The sequence below is a fragment of the Bradysia coprophila genome (assembly GCF_014529535.1).
Source record: "Bradysia coprophila strain Holo2 chromosome X unlocalized genomic scaffold, BU_Bcop_v1 contig_12, whole genome shotgun sequence".
NCBI lineage: Eukaryota > Metazoa > Arthropoda > Insecta > Diptera > Sciaridae > Bradysia > Bradysia coprophila.
Window position 1 is genome coordinate 4,276,368 of NW_023503293.1, and position 15,076 is coordinate 4,291,443.

The 15,076-nt window shown below is 32.9% G+C and overlaps 1 protein-coding gene across 4 annotated transcripts in view; it reads left to right on the top strand.

Moving 5' to 3' along the window:
* The window catches only part of LOC119067177 (cAMP-specific 3',5'-cyclic phosphodiesterase), a 224,503-nt gene that overhangs the window by 118,090 nt on the left and 91,337 nt on the right, over window positions 1-15,076 (top strand). The window lies entirely within an intron of this gene.

The window sequence follows — 15,076 nt, forward strand, 5'->3', positions numbered from 1 at the left end:
AAGTGATGTGATGGAATTGAAACATTGAAGAAAATAATAGAATTTTGTGTTTAAACAGTTTTTTTTTTCTTTTGACTTTAAAAGTTCGTCACACACAATAATATTGTTTGTGGCAACGAAATTTGAATTCGCGATACTGTGTGTCGCCGCGGCGTGGGATTTCTTCATTTTTTTTACCTTGGTCTGTTGTCGTTTTTTTTTAATACGAAAACATTCCAATTGAATGTTGTGGTGTGAGAAAATAATAATAGTTGAGATATTGTTTTGTATATGTCGTGTGTATCACAGAAACATTGACAAGATCTTTTGCATTTTTGTAAAAGTTATTATAAAACGTTTTCAAACACACGTTTAAGATGGTGTTGTCGTCTGGTTTTATGTAACTTATTAAAAAAATTTAAGTTTAATTTTTTTTAAATATAGAAACAGCGAAACTTCGATGTACATGTATTGTAGTAAAGTACGTCTCTGTGTACTAAAATTATTATTTTTTGCTGGCGAAAATTTGGTATATACCGAGTGAAACTACTCGAACATTTTTATTGTTTGAATAATTTTCGATTAAAAGTCAGTTAATCAGTTTTATCACATGACAGAGTAGAGCGCTGTATCATGTCGCGTCGTATATACGACTTTTAAATGTGTTCTATCCCATATCCCATATAAATAAATAAACTTTAAAAAAAGAGTGTGTTATGATGAAACATATATCAATTAATACTGTTTAAACCAGACATGTTTCAGTCAAAACCGATATCAATTTTTTTTCGTTCTGTTTTTTTTTGAACCGAGAACCGATTAAAATCAGATTACAAAATTGTATATTTTCCAAAGTAAATTATACTTGAACACGACAAGGTAACATTTGGTTTGAAATCAAATCAATACCGTTGTGTCTGAAGACATTGAAATCGAAATTAGCAATCAGCTGTTCCTAATTTGTTATGGAGTAACATTTTTTTTTGTATTTCTCTAAATTTTATTTACCGATGAGCGTTCTACAACACAGAATATTAACGAGAAAATAAAATGGATATTAAATCGATCGGAATTTTTTTTTTTTTACAAAAACAGAGTGTAGAATTTCATCTCATTGTGTGTTGTTTACCGACAACCAACATTGTCGAAAAAATTATTGCATTACACTTACACGACCGTTTCCGTATTTTTATGATTCATTTTCTTTTTCTTTTCCCTTGCCTTGAATTTTGTTTTCTTCACCGATTCTGTGATAATGTTTGCGTTAGGATTTGTATGTTGCTGATAAAGCAAAGTCTAAGAATCGGGAGACTTTATTTTGCTATAAAAAAATCAAGATGATGTAGAGCTTATCTTGACATGCCTTAACGGTAGACTTGAAACTTTTCTTTTTAGAAATTTTTACTGCACACAACATTTTAGTATTTTATGTTCTTTCCTCGTGTGTGTTATTAATATAAGTAAGTACGAGGGGGGAAACAATGCGAAGAAGTCCAGTTACAATTGCTACTATGAAATATTCATGCACTTACAATTATTGAGTTGACTTTTTGTGGAGCGTACGGGCGTATACTAAACACTTCATTTCCTTCAATAGTGTTACGTCTACTCTTTGGCCTGGTGTAAAATCAGGTTCCAGCACCACAGATCCTCAGTTTTATAATTATATCGCCTTTCGATGTATTCGTTGAATTCAACACCTTGCTTAAATTCTTACACCACGTGTGTACAATATTACCTATCTGGTGACAAAAGTCATTTTATAAAAGTTTACTTTTATGAGAAGGTAATTTCGAAACGGTTATGAATACTCCTGTCAGTTCAGCATACAAGACGCTTTTGTTTGTTGAAAAGATGTTGACATATTCCTGTGAAAATTCCCTTGTCCCCTCAACATGTACAACGTACACAATTCCATATCTTCCTCAGCAACGTACCATCATCTTTCGTATTTACATCACATATCGTGTCTACGTTCTCGTTTCCCATGCATTCTTGCTTTTATAACACCAACGTAAATTTTAAAGTTTCGAAGAGTACGTTCTTCAATTTTGTCCTTTACTAGAATGCAATAAATTTTAAATTTGATCAATTGCTCAATCAAAAATCGTTACTAGATGCAAGCGAGTTAAGAAAATATTAAAAATTTCTACCAACTTTCGTGGCAAAACCTATAGTTCAGTACCATCCGAGAAATCGTAGCTTAAGTCAATTTTATGATTTTCCCACAGGGAATCGGAAAAATAATGATGGGAATATCCGATATATTTAAGAAAAACTATTTTGCCAACGTTAGTTTCCCCCCCGAGTATATAACACTGAACGAAAAATTGTTAGAGAAGAAAATACGGTTTTAAACGACGGAACGGGTTTTATTTTCGAATATGCGATTTTCTTACACTTTTCTTTACTGTTCAACTTAAAACTTAATAAAATTGTCTGCTACTTTTATGGTACGGATGATATAGATGATAAATGTGAAAAATTCTCGGGAAAATGGTATTTTGCTGTTTGAGGGCCCCTACAGATCGGTGCAAAATGCATGCAAACGGTATTTCCGCTGAACGAGATAGCACATCTTATATGTGAGCTATGTAGCTTTGATCTTTCATCGTTATTTTACACTCTTGAGCTTATTTCGTAGCATTCCTTAAATTCCACAAATTCTTCTCTTATTGTATAGGGTGACCGAGGATATAACTTTTGCTGTGCGCCAATATCTATTGTTTTCCAGTACAATTCTTTCATTTGATCTCAGGTATGCAAGTAAAAGTCATGTTTTTTCAAAATGAAACAACTTGTCACCATATTCACCACAGATAATGGTCCGCATATCCCCTTGGAGTTGCATATATTTACCATATCCATAGGCCACTAGCACTTGCTATGATTGTATGTATGCTCGGGCCCCAATGTTAGCATTCGGTTGTTCGTGAGCAGCACATATTTCACATTGGAATGTGTTGTCTTTAATTAAACAGCCTGAAAATTAATGTTGGCTCATTTCCATTAAGTGGTAGTAGCATATCTAATTATTTTTTAATTATTTTCAACCATATCTTCGGAACTATGTTACAAATTCACACAAATTTTTTGGCACAATGAGCCGTGTGAACAGAGGAACACACATAAATTCGAGGAAAGAAAAAAGAGTTCATATCTCATTTAAACGAGTCATTGGATTCAGTAATAAAACGGTGAATATATAGCGAACCACGTCAACCTGTTCAAAGATATAAATATTATTTTCTAGCGAAATGAAACACTCTTCAAGCTTTTTTGCTTGTAAATGAAGCATTTGCACATTATTCACTAATCTAATCATTGGCTATAATTTTCTGATTGAGCGTTAATAGCATTTTCGTTAACGTGGGATAAGCCACTCCATATTCAATCTATTACGAATCATGTTAACATACATATAATGTATATTAATGCTAATCTAATAATTTTTGCTGAAGTTGAACATGAGTAACGCGACTTATTCAATTTTCGTCATATTCATTAGGCTTTGTCGTACAACCTTTCCAGTGATAAAATTTAGATTTTATAATGTTTTTTTTTACGTTGCGTCGTGTATTAGTCGGGACTAATTTTGTTTTTGACGGTTCGGATTTCGTTTCCCTGAAACTTATTTCTTTCTACGAACGGCATATTGTCGACAAATTTTCTTTAAAGTTAAATCGAGTTTTTGATACGAAATCTTTTGCTTCGTTCGTTTTTATGCTTCTGCCCGAGGTCACATCTAACGTCGACTTAGGGTTGATAAAAGTCAAGGTTATATAATTATGAAGTAACGCAGACCACGAAATTTGAACTGAAATTATACTAGAATTTTGAATGAAAATTACACGCAGTTCGGTAGATCTTTTGTGATAACGACCACAGCTACCTCATCATATAAAAGCCCTCGTTATTTTTCGCGTTATTTTTTAGTACCAACCCCTGATTGTTTGGTCATAAACTGAGTTACATGAAAAGCGCGATAGTTTTCTATTAACAAAATAGAACACAGTCGCTATCGTACGTAGATAGATTGTAATCGATAATCTAGTACAACCTGTTCTCTATCTCACGTGTAAATGATCGCCCCAAAATAAACCAAAATAATTTTATATTTCTTGATTTCAATGAGTGACAAATATGATGGATAATTCCAACGTTGCAACGTGAATTTGTACCTCAATATACCGTCTTATGCAACACAAAAATTACGGTTTTGCCACGTTTTTATCGTAAATGCAAATTTTAACGACATCTCACCTGCCATTTTGGCACTCAGCTCAACTGTATATTTCAAGTTTATATTTCATTATGGCCCTTTTGAAATAACGTAAAAGATGATATACGTGCGTCACGAGTATGTATCAACCGAAAATGAGGACGCAGGTCAATATTTGCTTAGGAACGATCCAAACTTGGTCAAAGAGAAGTCATTTAAAGTGAAACCCTGTGAAACCACCAACTTCTAAATAGTTGGAAATCTGTATTGTACATTCGGTTATACACATCCCGTCAAAGGTGGAAAAATTTACCGAAACTTTTGTCGAAAATTCCATTTTAGGTCTGTGCGCAAAATATGAAAACTAAGTGGAGAATGGACACTTACGAGAAAACCGCTTTATGTTTATTGATTCTTTGTATGGATTCAACGGCCGTAATAAAATTATGTAAATATGTGCGCAATGGAAATGTTGAAATTATTCTTGGGAATTGTTTTAAGATAACAATTACATTAAAAGTGAGATTTCTGCATACGAACGTTCTTCCATTTATATTGATCTACTCAAGGCGGAATACTACAAACACAAGGGCAATTGTAATTATCAATCCCAGCAATTCAAATACCAACTTTCCTATATTCATGCAATGTTCTGTCGCTATACTACAAAATAGAATGTTTCGCATAAACAAACTAAAGAGCTGGCCCGTATGTTGTCCGCTTAATGTAACCGATACTCATAGACTGAATGGGGTCGATATAACTAGCAAATAGAATTTGAAGAATCCTTTCAATGTCAGTCTTGAATAAGTAAATATTTATCACAATAATGTGTAGTAGGTAACGATTAGATTTTCCGAATACGAGCTTACGTTTTTCTTAAATTAGCTGAAATTTCTGACACCGACAAGGCCAATTCAACTGTTTGAATATGGTAAAATGCTTATCAACATGTAACATGTAATGAACAAGATGCAAGAACTGCCAAAGCTAATATCCTGTATGTATATATATATCTTTGGTACCAGAGTAGCATTAACAGCTTGACTTGAGCAGAGAAAATCATTTAAGACTCAGACATCAGCTTCACATCAAATGACGACGTGATTAAAAGCAAGTTAATTATTAATTTAACCGGGATAATTTATCTAAAATTGATGCTGAAGGTGAAGTAAAAATTGAAAATTTTAATTTGGGAAGGAAATTGAATTTACAGACGGAATTAAGGTTAATTGAAAAATCAAGAGTTTTGTGTTACGTTACAACTCTTTTTTCCTACTTTTCTGAGCAGTTTTACCCTTAAAGTGTTACTCGTTACGAAAGCTATACACAATTTGCTGAAATAACATTTTCAAAAATAAAATAATGACGAAAACTTATACGCGAATCTTGTACGTTTAAACTGGTTTTCCAAGCATTCTATGTCACAGCCATTCAAAGCTGTAATGTTGACTGAAAACAAACCGCAATTTTATGTTTCGAATGTGTTTTGTGTAACCATATCTTTTGAATGTTCTGAATCATCGCCATTAAATCCGTCGACATTGTTAACACTCGCATGCTATTATTTCCACTCGAAAGTCGGAAAACCCAATTTTACTCGGGTTTTATTGTTCGTGCGACTTTACACGGTGAAGAGTCAACAAATTTAGCTATTTGGAAAATATCCAAATAATTTTTCCGTGCACAAATTATTCACTAACACTCCACTTGTGTTCTTATTTATTCATTAGACAGAAACAAAAGTTATAACTTTTTAAACGAAATGGAAAATCATTCGCTAGAATCGATAGATACTCACTATTTGCTGGTATTGTCTGAAAGTTTGTATTAAACGTAATTACGTCGCCAATTCTACAATTTTGTAGATTATATAGTGAGTCATCGGAATCGGAGCAGTCAGAATCTTTGTGTATTCATAACTACGTTCGTTTAATTCGACAAAGGAAAATTCGTAGAATTGATTTTCGTTTTTACGATTTACTTTGTAGTTCTCTATCAATTGAATTTTTAAGTGTTTTGATTCAAAATGGCAAAGTATTTAATACAAATGTTATTCAACAACCACCCACCTCCCAATTATCGGGAAGCATACGAACATTTTTGTCTTTTAATTTTTTATAGTAAAGAAATGATTGATCCGCAGTCATCCCTGCAACATGAGAGAATTATATTCTGCTACATCCTTCAAGTGGTGGCATTGAGGGTAAATGACCCTCATATGGAATAGACTACAAAGAAAAATCGTTTCTTCTCCTGACATTAATCAGAAAGATAATACGGAGGTATACTCTTAGATGTCTGCGGTGGCTATTTTTTTCTTCTCAATTTGAATTTACACTACATTCATCTGATGTAATTCATCGTTTTTACAACAAAAGTTTGGTTCTAATTAGAAATAACGGGAAAAAAGATTTACACATCTTCCATAACCTCATCTATCAACCTCGGTAAAAGGTAGACAAATGGATTTTTATTAGAGTAACCACGTTTTGTATACGTAAATAAGGTTCGTTCGATAAGTTAATCAAAAAAAAAAACGTAGTCGGTGAATCTCAATTGAGTTTGCACCCTTTGTAACAACTTTTGCTGTGCGGAAATGTTGTTAGCAATTTTTAGGCCCTTAAATTATAATAAAAAAAGGAGGGATAGTAGCTCAATTCCCGTCAGACTTTATCGACAAACTCACACACAAATTACCAGTTTATCGAAGAGCTAAATTCATGAACTGTGAAATACTCTGACAGGAACCAGAACCAGCTATTCGTCTTGCTATGTATTTAACTTTTCTGCTAAAACCACAATTAAATTTATATCTGCTCTGTTTCATGCATTGCCGTTGAAATGCAGTCAAACTCTATTCCGGATTGTTTATTGGCTGAAACGATTCCTTGACAAATTTCTACCAGTCCGAATCGTGCAACATTTTCTTATGATAATGTCAGACTTGTTCAAATGCAGAGACAATTTTGGTAGAAGAAGTTTCCGAAATATTTTTAGGTTTTTCCATATTTTCCTTAATTTTTCAAAAAAACAGTTTTGGGAAATTTGAAAAAATTAAGGAAAAATAGACACTGTTTAAGTCAGTCGAAATGTAACATTTTCATAAGATAATGTCCGAAGTTAGTGGACAAACGTGAATCATACAATAATTGCTCGAAATTAACTCAATTTGTCGCCACTGCAACATCTTGTAGATTTTACATATTTTGTCCGATTGTATCCGATTGCTTAGCACTGAAAAATCACATTCTCAATGAAGATTATTGCATTAAACACCACAAAATGTAGAAAGTCTTTGTCATTTTACTTACGAGTGTTTCCAATTAATCTGAACAAAGCAATAGAGTTTTATGTTTTGCCGGTTTTGCCCTACTGCTCTCTGCTTTTATGTATACCAATAAACCATTATCACACAAGATAGATGACCGAAAATTTCCACATTTTGTTTGCAAACATTGATTCAATTTATCTTTCGATATCTCCCTATGACTATAATTACAATGAAGAGAGATGGACCTTTTTCTCTGTGCTGGAATATACCTTATGGTGTCCGTAATTTAGTTTTATTTTATTGGGAAATTTATTGATTTCCCTTTTATCATCGCTGTTTCAATACAGGAGGCATAATAAAAATTGTAACAAAGAGATAAACAACTGTTCTTAAAGGAACGGCTCAAAAGAAAGATGTACACACAAAAAGTATGAAGTTGAACTGAATAAATGACGTAAGTAACGTGATTATGATCTGTGTATTTGAAAGAAGAACAAACAAAAAAAACGGAACAGCAAAGCAGAGGAAGTATTTCTCTCCACTTAGCATTTTGTTTCCCAAATGGAATACGGAAATCGGAAATAAATGGAATTAACGAAGATTTTCGAAGAAATGGATTTATCAGTCCAATTTAATGTGACTAATTTGATATTAAAGCATGGCAATATTTGACAATATAATGTAACATTGTCGCATTTATTGTGTTTAATGAAGTATAATGTGTATGTTAAACAGTTTTCCCTTTGGTTGGCTTCGCCGTGTCACACAGACGTATAAGACATAAGACATTTTGACATCATGACAGTTTCATAAATATTAAATATATTCAATTTACATATGTTAGAAGGATTTCTTCTGAAAGGGGAGACTTTGCTTTTTCTTATCCGTTCCGTGTGCACAGAGATAGAATCTAATACGTTACTGTAAAATAAGAGTTATCGTTTCTGGAGTTTTTGTTTTACTTATATATGCTAACTGGATCGAAATACATAAAAGTAGGGGGAACAAAATACCAATAACTGGTAACGCTGACAGCTTATCTGTACATCTGTTTAGATGGTAGAATTGCGGTGTCGAAGGTTTTTTTTTAAACTCATTTTTGTCGGCTAGATGACCAGAGAATATTGGTTCGAAATTGAAAGACGATTTAGGTTCTGCCGTCATGAGCGCCGTATTTATCATCCAACGACTTTGACAGCATTTTTTTAATGAAAAAGATCCTTTTTCCGAGCTTTCAACGAAAACAAAAACAAAAAAATTTGCAACTGCAATTATGAAATATGCCAAATTAAAAACCCATCCATACGAAAGAGTTTTAACGCAAATAAATATACCCGGTTTTCCAAACGAACAAGTTACGGTCCATAGTTTTCTTATATCTCAATGAAATTTAATCGTTTTCAAGACGTTAATAAATTTACCTATTATAACTTTCCGTAAAACTTTTAGAAGCTTTTCAGATTACCACTTGTTTATATAAAATCAATTTTCGCAAATGATTCCCTTTCATTCAAACACGTTTCCCCTTTGCAATATTGTACAAATTCGGAAAATCGAAAATTTCTACAAAAAAAAATTTCAGGGCTCATTCGAAAGTTTTCGATTTATTCAAAGTTTCGGACAAATATTTGCCGAATACCGTGCAATGGGGTAAATTAAATCGACAGCCTGGTTTCTCAGAATTTACTGGACAATTCCAATCGGTGGTTCGGTGAAATTATATTTCATTAGGAAGACAAAACAAAAAGTTGGAAAAAGTTGTGCCCGAGATGTAGAAAATGTAGAAATTTAATTCCATTTCGATTGAATTTCTTTCCTTCAATAAATTGATTTCGATCAACAAAATCGTAATTTTACTGTAGAGTGTACACACTAATAGAGAACGTCAGATTTTGTTAACACTAAATCCCACACACTAACGCTAACGCTGAATCCCTACGGTAATGGCAAATGTCAACGATAAAGGCAAATTTAACAATGAACCGAAAATAATTAAATTTTCTTTAGACGGATTTTTTTCAAACAAAATGCCAGTTGGCATTACCGTACGGATTTAGCGTTGAAAAATCTGACATTCTCTAATTTGTTTGCATCCAATCTCCCAATTGATTTCGACACAAACCATAGGAAGATACAAATTCGTACGTAGAGTTTGATGTTTATAACATTATAAATAGTGCGGTTATCCTTTAATTAATTTGTTTGAAGGACGTATCAAAATAGCCATTTCAAACGAATATAATGTCCTTAAAATCGTGACACAAAAGGATATTGCTATTCATGTATTTATTAGCGTAACGCTTTAACTCGGTGATACTTGTAAATTATCTCTGATCTCACAGCATAATTAAAATGTTAGAATGCTAAACCATAACATAATGTGTACGGCATAAAACGAGAGGTTACACATGCCATAAAGGTTAAGTTTAGGTGGTGATAGAGGTGATTTTTCTTTAGCAGAGTTGTGGAGTGTAGGAGTCAAGTGTTATTGTATGTATGTATCATGTTATTAAGCATCTTCCCTAATTGTAAAAAACTTAGGAAGATATTAAGCACTTTGTAATGCTTGGGAATATATTTTTCATATGTCACGGCAACAGTAAGTCATTAATGGCAGACGGATGGGAGAAAAATATACCCATACATATGTGTGTGTATAGATGACAAGGAAGGAACACTAATTCGATTTCATAACCCATAGGCACATTTGATACACTGGCAGAAAATGATTTCGCATAAATTGATCCAAATTTAGCATTGGATTTGTTGTTTTATTCATAAATGTTTATGCTTGCAGATGTGCGTGAATTGAATAGGAACATTCGCTTGTTTATTACGCAAATATGAGTGATGGTATCATTGATTTTTATAAATAATTAACCGGGGTGTGTATGACGTAATTGAGACACGAAAATTGTAGCTTTTTTTTTGCTCGCGTTGGAATGTTGAAAGGTTATTTTTTGTTTCCTGCAACCTTCCACCGTGACTGAGCACGTATTGTATTTAATGCGTCGATTAAACTTTATTTCAAACCGACAAAAAATGAACATCCATTATGACTAATCTGTGTTTCTTTTAAATCGCTACACACTTTGAAACCCTCCGCACGAACACTATCTAAACTGATCTCATAAACGTTTTGTATTAACCCTCATCCAAATAATTCATATTACCGTCGTTAACCATAATTCAACGACATGATTTCGTAGCACTTTGGGTGCGCTTAAATAAAACATATTTTATCGTATATCGCATATATGTTGTGCTCTAGACTTTTGGTAAATATTTTGACAAACAGAATTACCTACATTTTAAATGTAATTGCTGCTCAAGATCTCACCCTTAAAATTAATGAGCATTCAACGAAAAGTCAATTTTTTTCTCCTTCTATATCAGCAACAATGTCAACTTCATCAGAGTTTTCTTTGTACCCTACTCGGCATACCATTTTTTTGCACCTGTATTTCGTGACTTTTAGCTTCATTTGTGTTTATTCAAAATAAAAAGGGAAAGAAACAGAAGATGGAAACGTTTTCTGTGAGGATGGCGATCTTTCGGTAGATCTTATTGAATTATACCCTTTAAGGTTTCTATTGTAAAAGGTAACCCTGAAAAGAACGACAAAGTCTGGAAGATTTTTTTTTATATACAAAATTTATTAAGCTACTTATACTCGAATCATGCGGGAGGGTATAGTCAGTAATTCGTTTTTTTTTAAAGCAAATTTATCTGTAATTGTCAGGATAACAAAATATTCATGCAAAAATTTCTATAGAAAAGTTGTGTTACATAACAAGAAAAGAGAAGAGAAAAAGTGAAGAAGAAAAGAGAAGTTCTATGAAAAGTACATTTTGGTTTACCTTTTCATGGTTTCTGATATGATGGCAAGATTTGAATTTTACATAAACTTCCTTTTTTAATAAAATATTTGCTTTGTCGATTGGATTGCTTGTGATTTTATTTTCATTAAAATCTGAATAGAAACAAAAAAGAAAAAAAAAGAATAATTTCTTGTTGTTGATTTACGTGATATGCATAATTGATAAGAACAAACCTGTCTTAAGGATATCCTGCGGAAATGCTATTTTACTTTGCCATGTCGTAACTTAACTTCAGAAATCCCATGCATTCCATTATAATACCGCAATGAAAGTGGTTTTTCTCTTGCGGGGCATATGAAAAGGTACACTCAACTTTCTTTCCCAATATATCGCAAATAATTGCCTATGAAAATCGCTATGTATTTTACAAACAATTTCTGTTTCCTCCTCTCTAGTTAGGACATGTATATTGCAACATACACTTTGTTGTGCGTGTATATTGTGGATTGATGAACGAATCTACCCTTTACCTTAACGTTCACTGACCGTGACACAGACAATGAGTCTTGTTTTTTTTTCCTTCATATACATATTTATAGATATAGATAGACATCCCATCCCCCACTATCCTATCAATGAATAAAAGATGAAATAAGTACGCCTTACCTTTATTCTGCTCCTGTAGACATTAGATTTCCAATTTGGAATTTCAGGTTTTCAGAATGGAATATTTCGATATTTGATATTCCTGAAATATACTTTCTTACATACACTTTCAATCAACCGGAAATATATTTTCAACAAGTTAAAATATTAATCCTTCGTACTGGGAAAAGTGGGCATATTCTTTAGGATGGGTACACAGTTCGTGATAAGCATAAAATAATGTTTTAGAAATTGGAATAATGATTAAAATGAAGTCATTGCATGGGGCTTAGCGTGATTCTTGCTTGGGGGGCTTTTTTCCGAAATTGGTTTCTTGAATTTTCCTGATTTTCTCGAAGTTTTTCGAAGCTTAACAAACAAAAGTAGTCCCTGGTTCAGAGATGAAACCATCTGAAATTTATTAGAATTGAATACATAAAACTAGAATAGTTTTTCGCTAAATTGTGTGGTCTCCGCGTTTTTTCAACAATTTTTTTTTTCCGTGAAGTGTATCCTTACCTTTATTTGCTATTTGTTTCCGACTGTTTGTGAGAATAATATTATTTTGTAATGCATATCTCGTTTAACTTTTCCACTTATTCGGCGAAGATTCAGAACAAACTCAAAAACAAAAGCTACTTTTAATGTAGAGCTTGTACTGCGCCGAATAAAATTTGAGGTTAACGTCCAAAACGTTCTCCACATAAAGCACCAGTCGTTTCTTCTTTTTCCTAACAATACCGAAACGGATACAAAATGTGCACACTCAATAGTTGCATATATGCTGTTTGTAACTTGAATAAATGTTTAGTAAAAGAAACTTAAACCACTCCCGAGGAAGGTAGAAACGTTGGTTTTCGTTTCGAAATATTTTCTTTTTAAAATGTTTTTTTTTTTTTTGTAGAGCGCGCATCTGTTTCAGGTTATTTGCACGACAAAATCGATATGAAAGTTTTTCTATGGCTTATAAAGAAGTTTATGATGCTAATTTATGGTTTATATTTGACTTATAGTTGAAAATGTCTGGATTCTAAAGTGTCCTCGGGCTAAGTATCGCTAAACTTTTGTGTGTCTGCACATATCACATTTACTGAACTTCCACAAATGTTTGACAAACTTTGCATAGAGATTCAGATTTTGGTGGTATATGACTTTGCGGGGTGATAAACAAAAAACATTTGTCAGGATAGGTCATGTGATGTACGCTGCAAATGCAAGGATGACAAACGAAAAAAATACCCAACCACCGAGATTTAATCTGCACTGTGTTTGTCGATGGAATAGTAGTCCATCGTCACTCATTTGGGCTATAAATAAGTTATACCACTGGATGCTGATCGGTTGAATTTTTCTTGGCCTTGTTACATATCCGCTGTCTATACCGTATATATATATATCAGAGTCATTTGTTGAAATTAGAATTTACTACTGTGCTGACTGTGTGTAAACACTCGGTTTTATTTTCGATTAGATACGAAAACAAAGACATTCGAAATCACCTTTAACATTTATCACAAACGAAAACCAGGTGGTTGATACAGTGAAAATATGTATCTGTAAACTAACCGAATAAATATACGACTCCATCGTGTACATTTTCCTCGCTTTTTTCGGTGGAGATTGAATTTCGTGTTCAAATATACGGAATATGATTTTCATCTCGACTAATTGGAATTGTACGTGTACGTGTACGTGCATACTCATTTTTGTAAAACAATATTTCGCTGTGTACCTTCTTCTACTATCGCTGCTTTTTAACTGTATAATAATTTAAAAAACAAAAGTTGTGAGCTTTGCGGGAGTAGATATGAATATATACTAGTAAACCAATTCGACTACAGTATGAAAGACTTGGCGTGAATGTAAAGTACAAAAATTTCATTATTTAAATCGTTTTATGGTCGTGCCGATGTCGATTCTTCAGACGAAGAGAATAGATGAATTTTTATCATAAGAATTTTCTATGTTCTATCAAGATGCATTACCATCAGCCTCAAACACACGCTCTCTGTTAGTTTTTACTGTAGAATGATAACACAAACTAAGTTTCCTTTACTTGTCTTACCAGCTGGTCCACTCATATGCGCGTGATTATATGATTTTATATGACTATGAAATCCGTATAAACAGTGTGTCGGTATGAGTGGACCAGTTGGTGAAACAGCAGAAGCAAACGTAGACATGGTTGAACTATAATTGTAAAATGCAGAAAATGCAATTATAAGAAATTTTATTTTAGCTGAGCTTTGAATAGACTGACAATGTCAATAGCAGCCTGTCAGCTTGTTTAAAAAGAAGCTAAATATATGAATTTAATTTTCCTTTTAATTCTCTAATTAGACATGTCCACTTTCTGCCTTTAACTATTCACTATAAACTAATGTCTATACAAATACGACATCAACTTAGCAAATACTGTGTGTAGCTTGTTTATGGATTGCATACTAAGAGTGCTATGGTGTTTGTGGGCCAGCTGATCAAAACACTAGCACATCTGAAAACACTAGACTTGGTTTGACTGTATATCCGTTCACATCATTGCTGGCAATTTGAATAATGGCATTCGCTTTTAATCAAACTCGGTTTTCTTTCATGAGATATTGCAATTACTGTCAAAATATTTCACTTTTCATATTCATAGCTTTAACGGTTTGATGTTTGATCAAACTAAAAAATTTCATAAAATTCTAAAGTTAATTTTATGTTTCAATGGCTTCGAAATTGTTTTTCTTTTCTTTGGTATGCATTGAATACAAAGACAACGAAGGTTCAACATTAAAAACAGTTTAGTTTTCCCATACGATCAAAGGAAAAATAAATCTCTCGCATGTTTGAAGTGCAGTAAAACATGAAAACTCGGAGAATATTGCCAAAAAAACTCATACTTTTTCAATGTCTATTAATGTCTACACGATGCTTGTGAAAAATTAGATGGCGTAAGTGGCGTAACCGTAACTTAGAACAATTTTTATTGTCGTTCAAAAACATCGACTCGTTTTTTAATTTTCTGAGTTAGTTTTCGGCAACAACGTTTTTCTGTTTATAGTAACTTTTAATTGTCTTCGGCAATTGCCTAACATCGATGGTATTTTACGACAATTTTTATGGTAAAGTGGTACACCCGCCGCGTACATC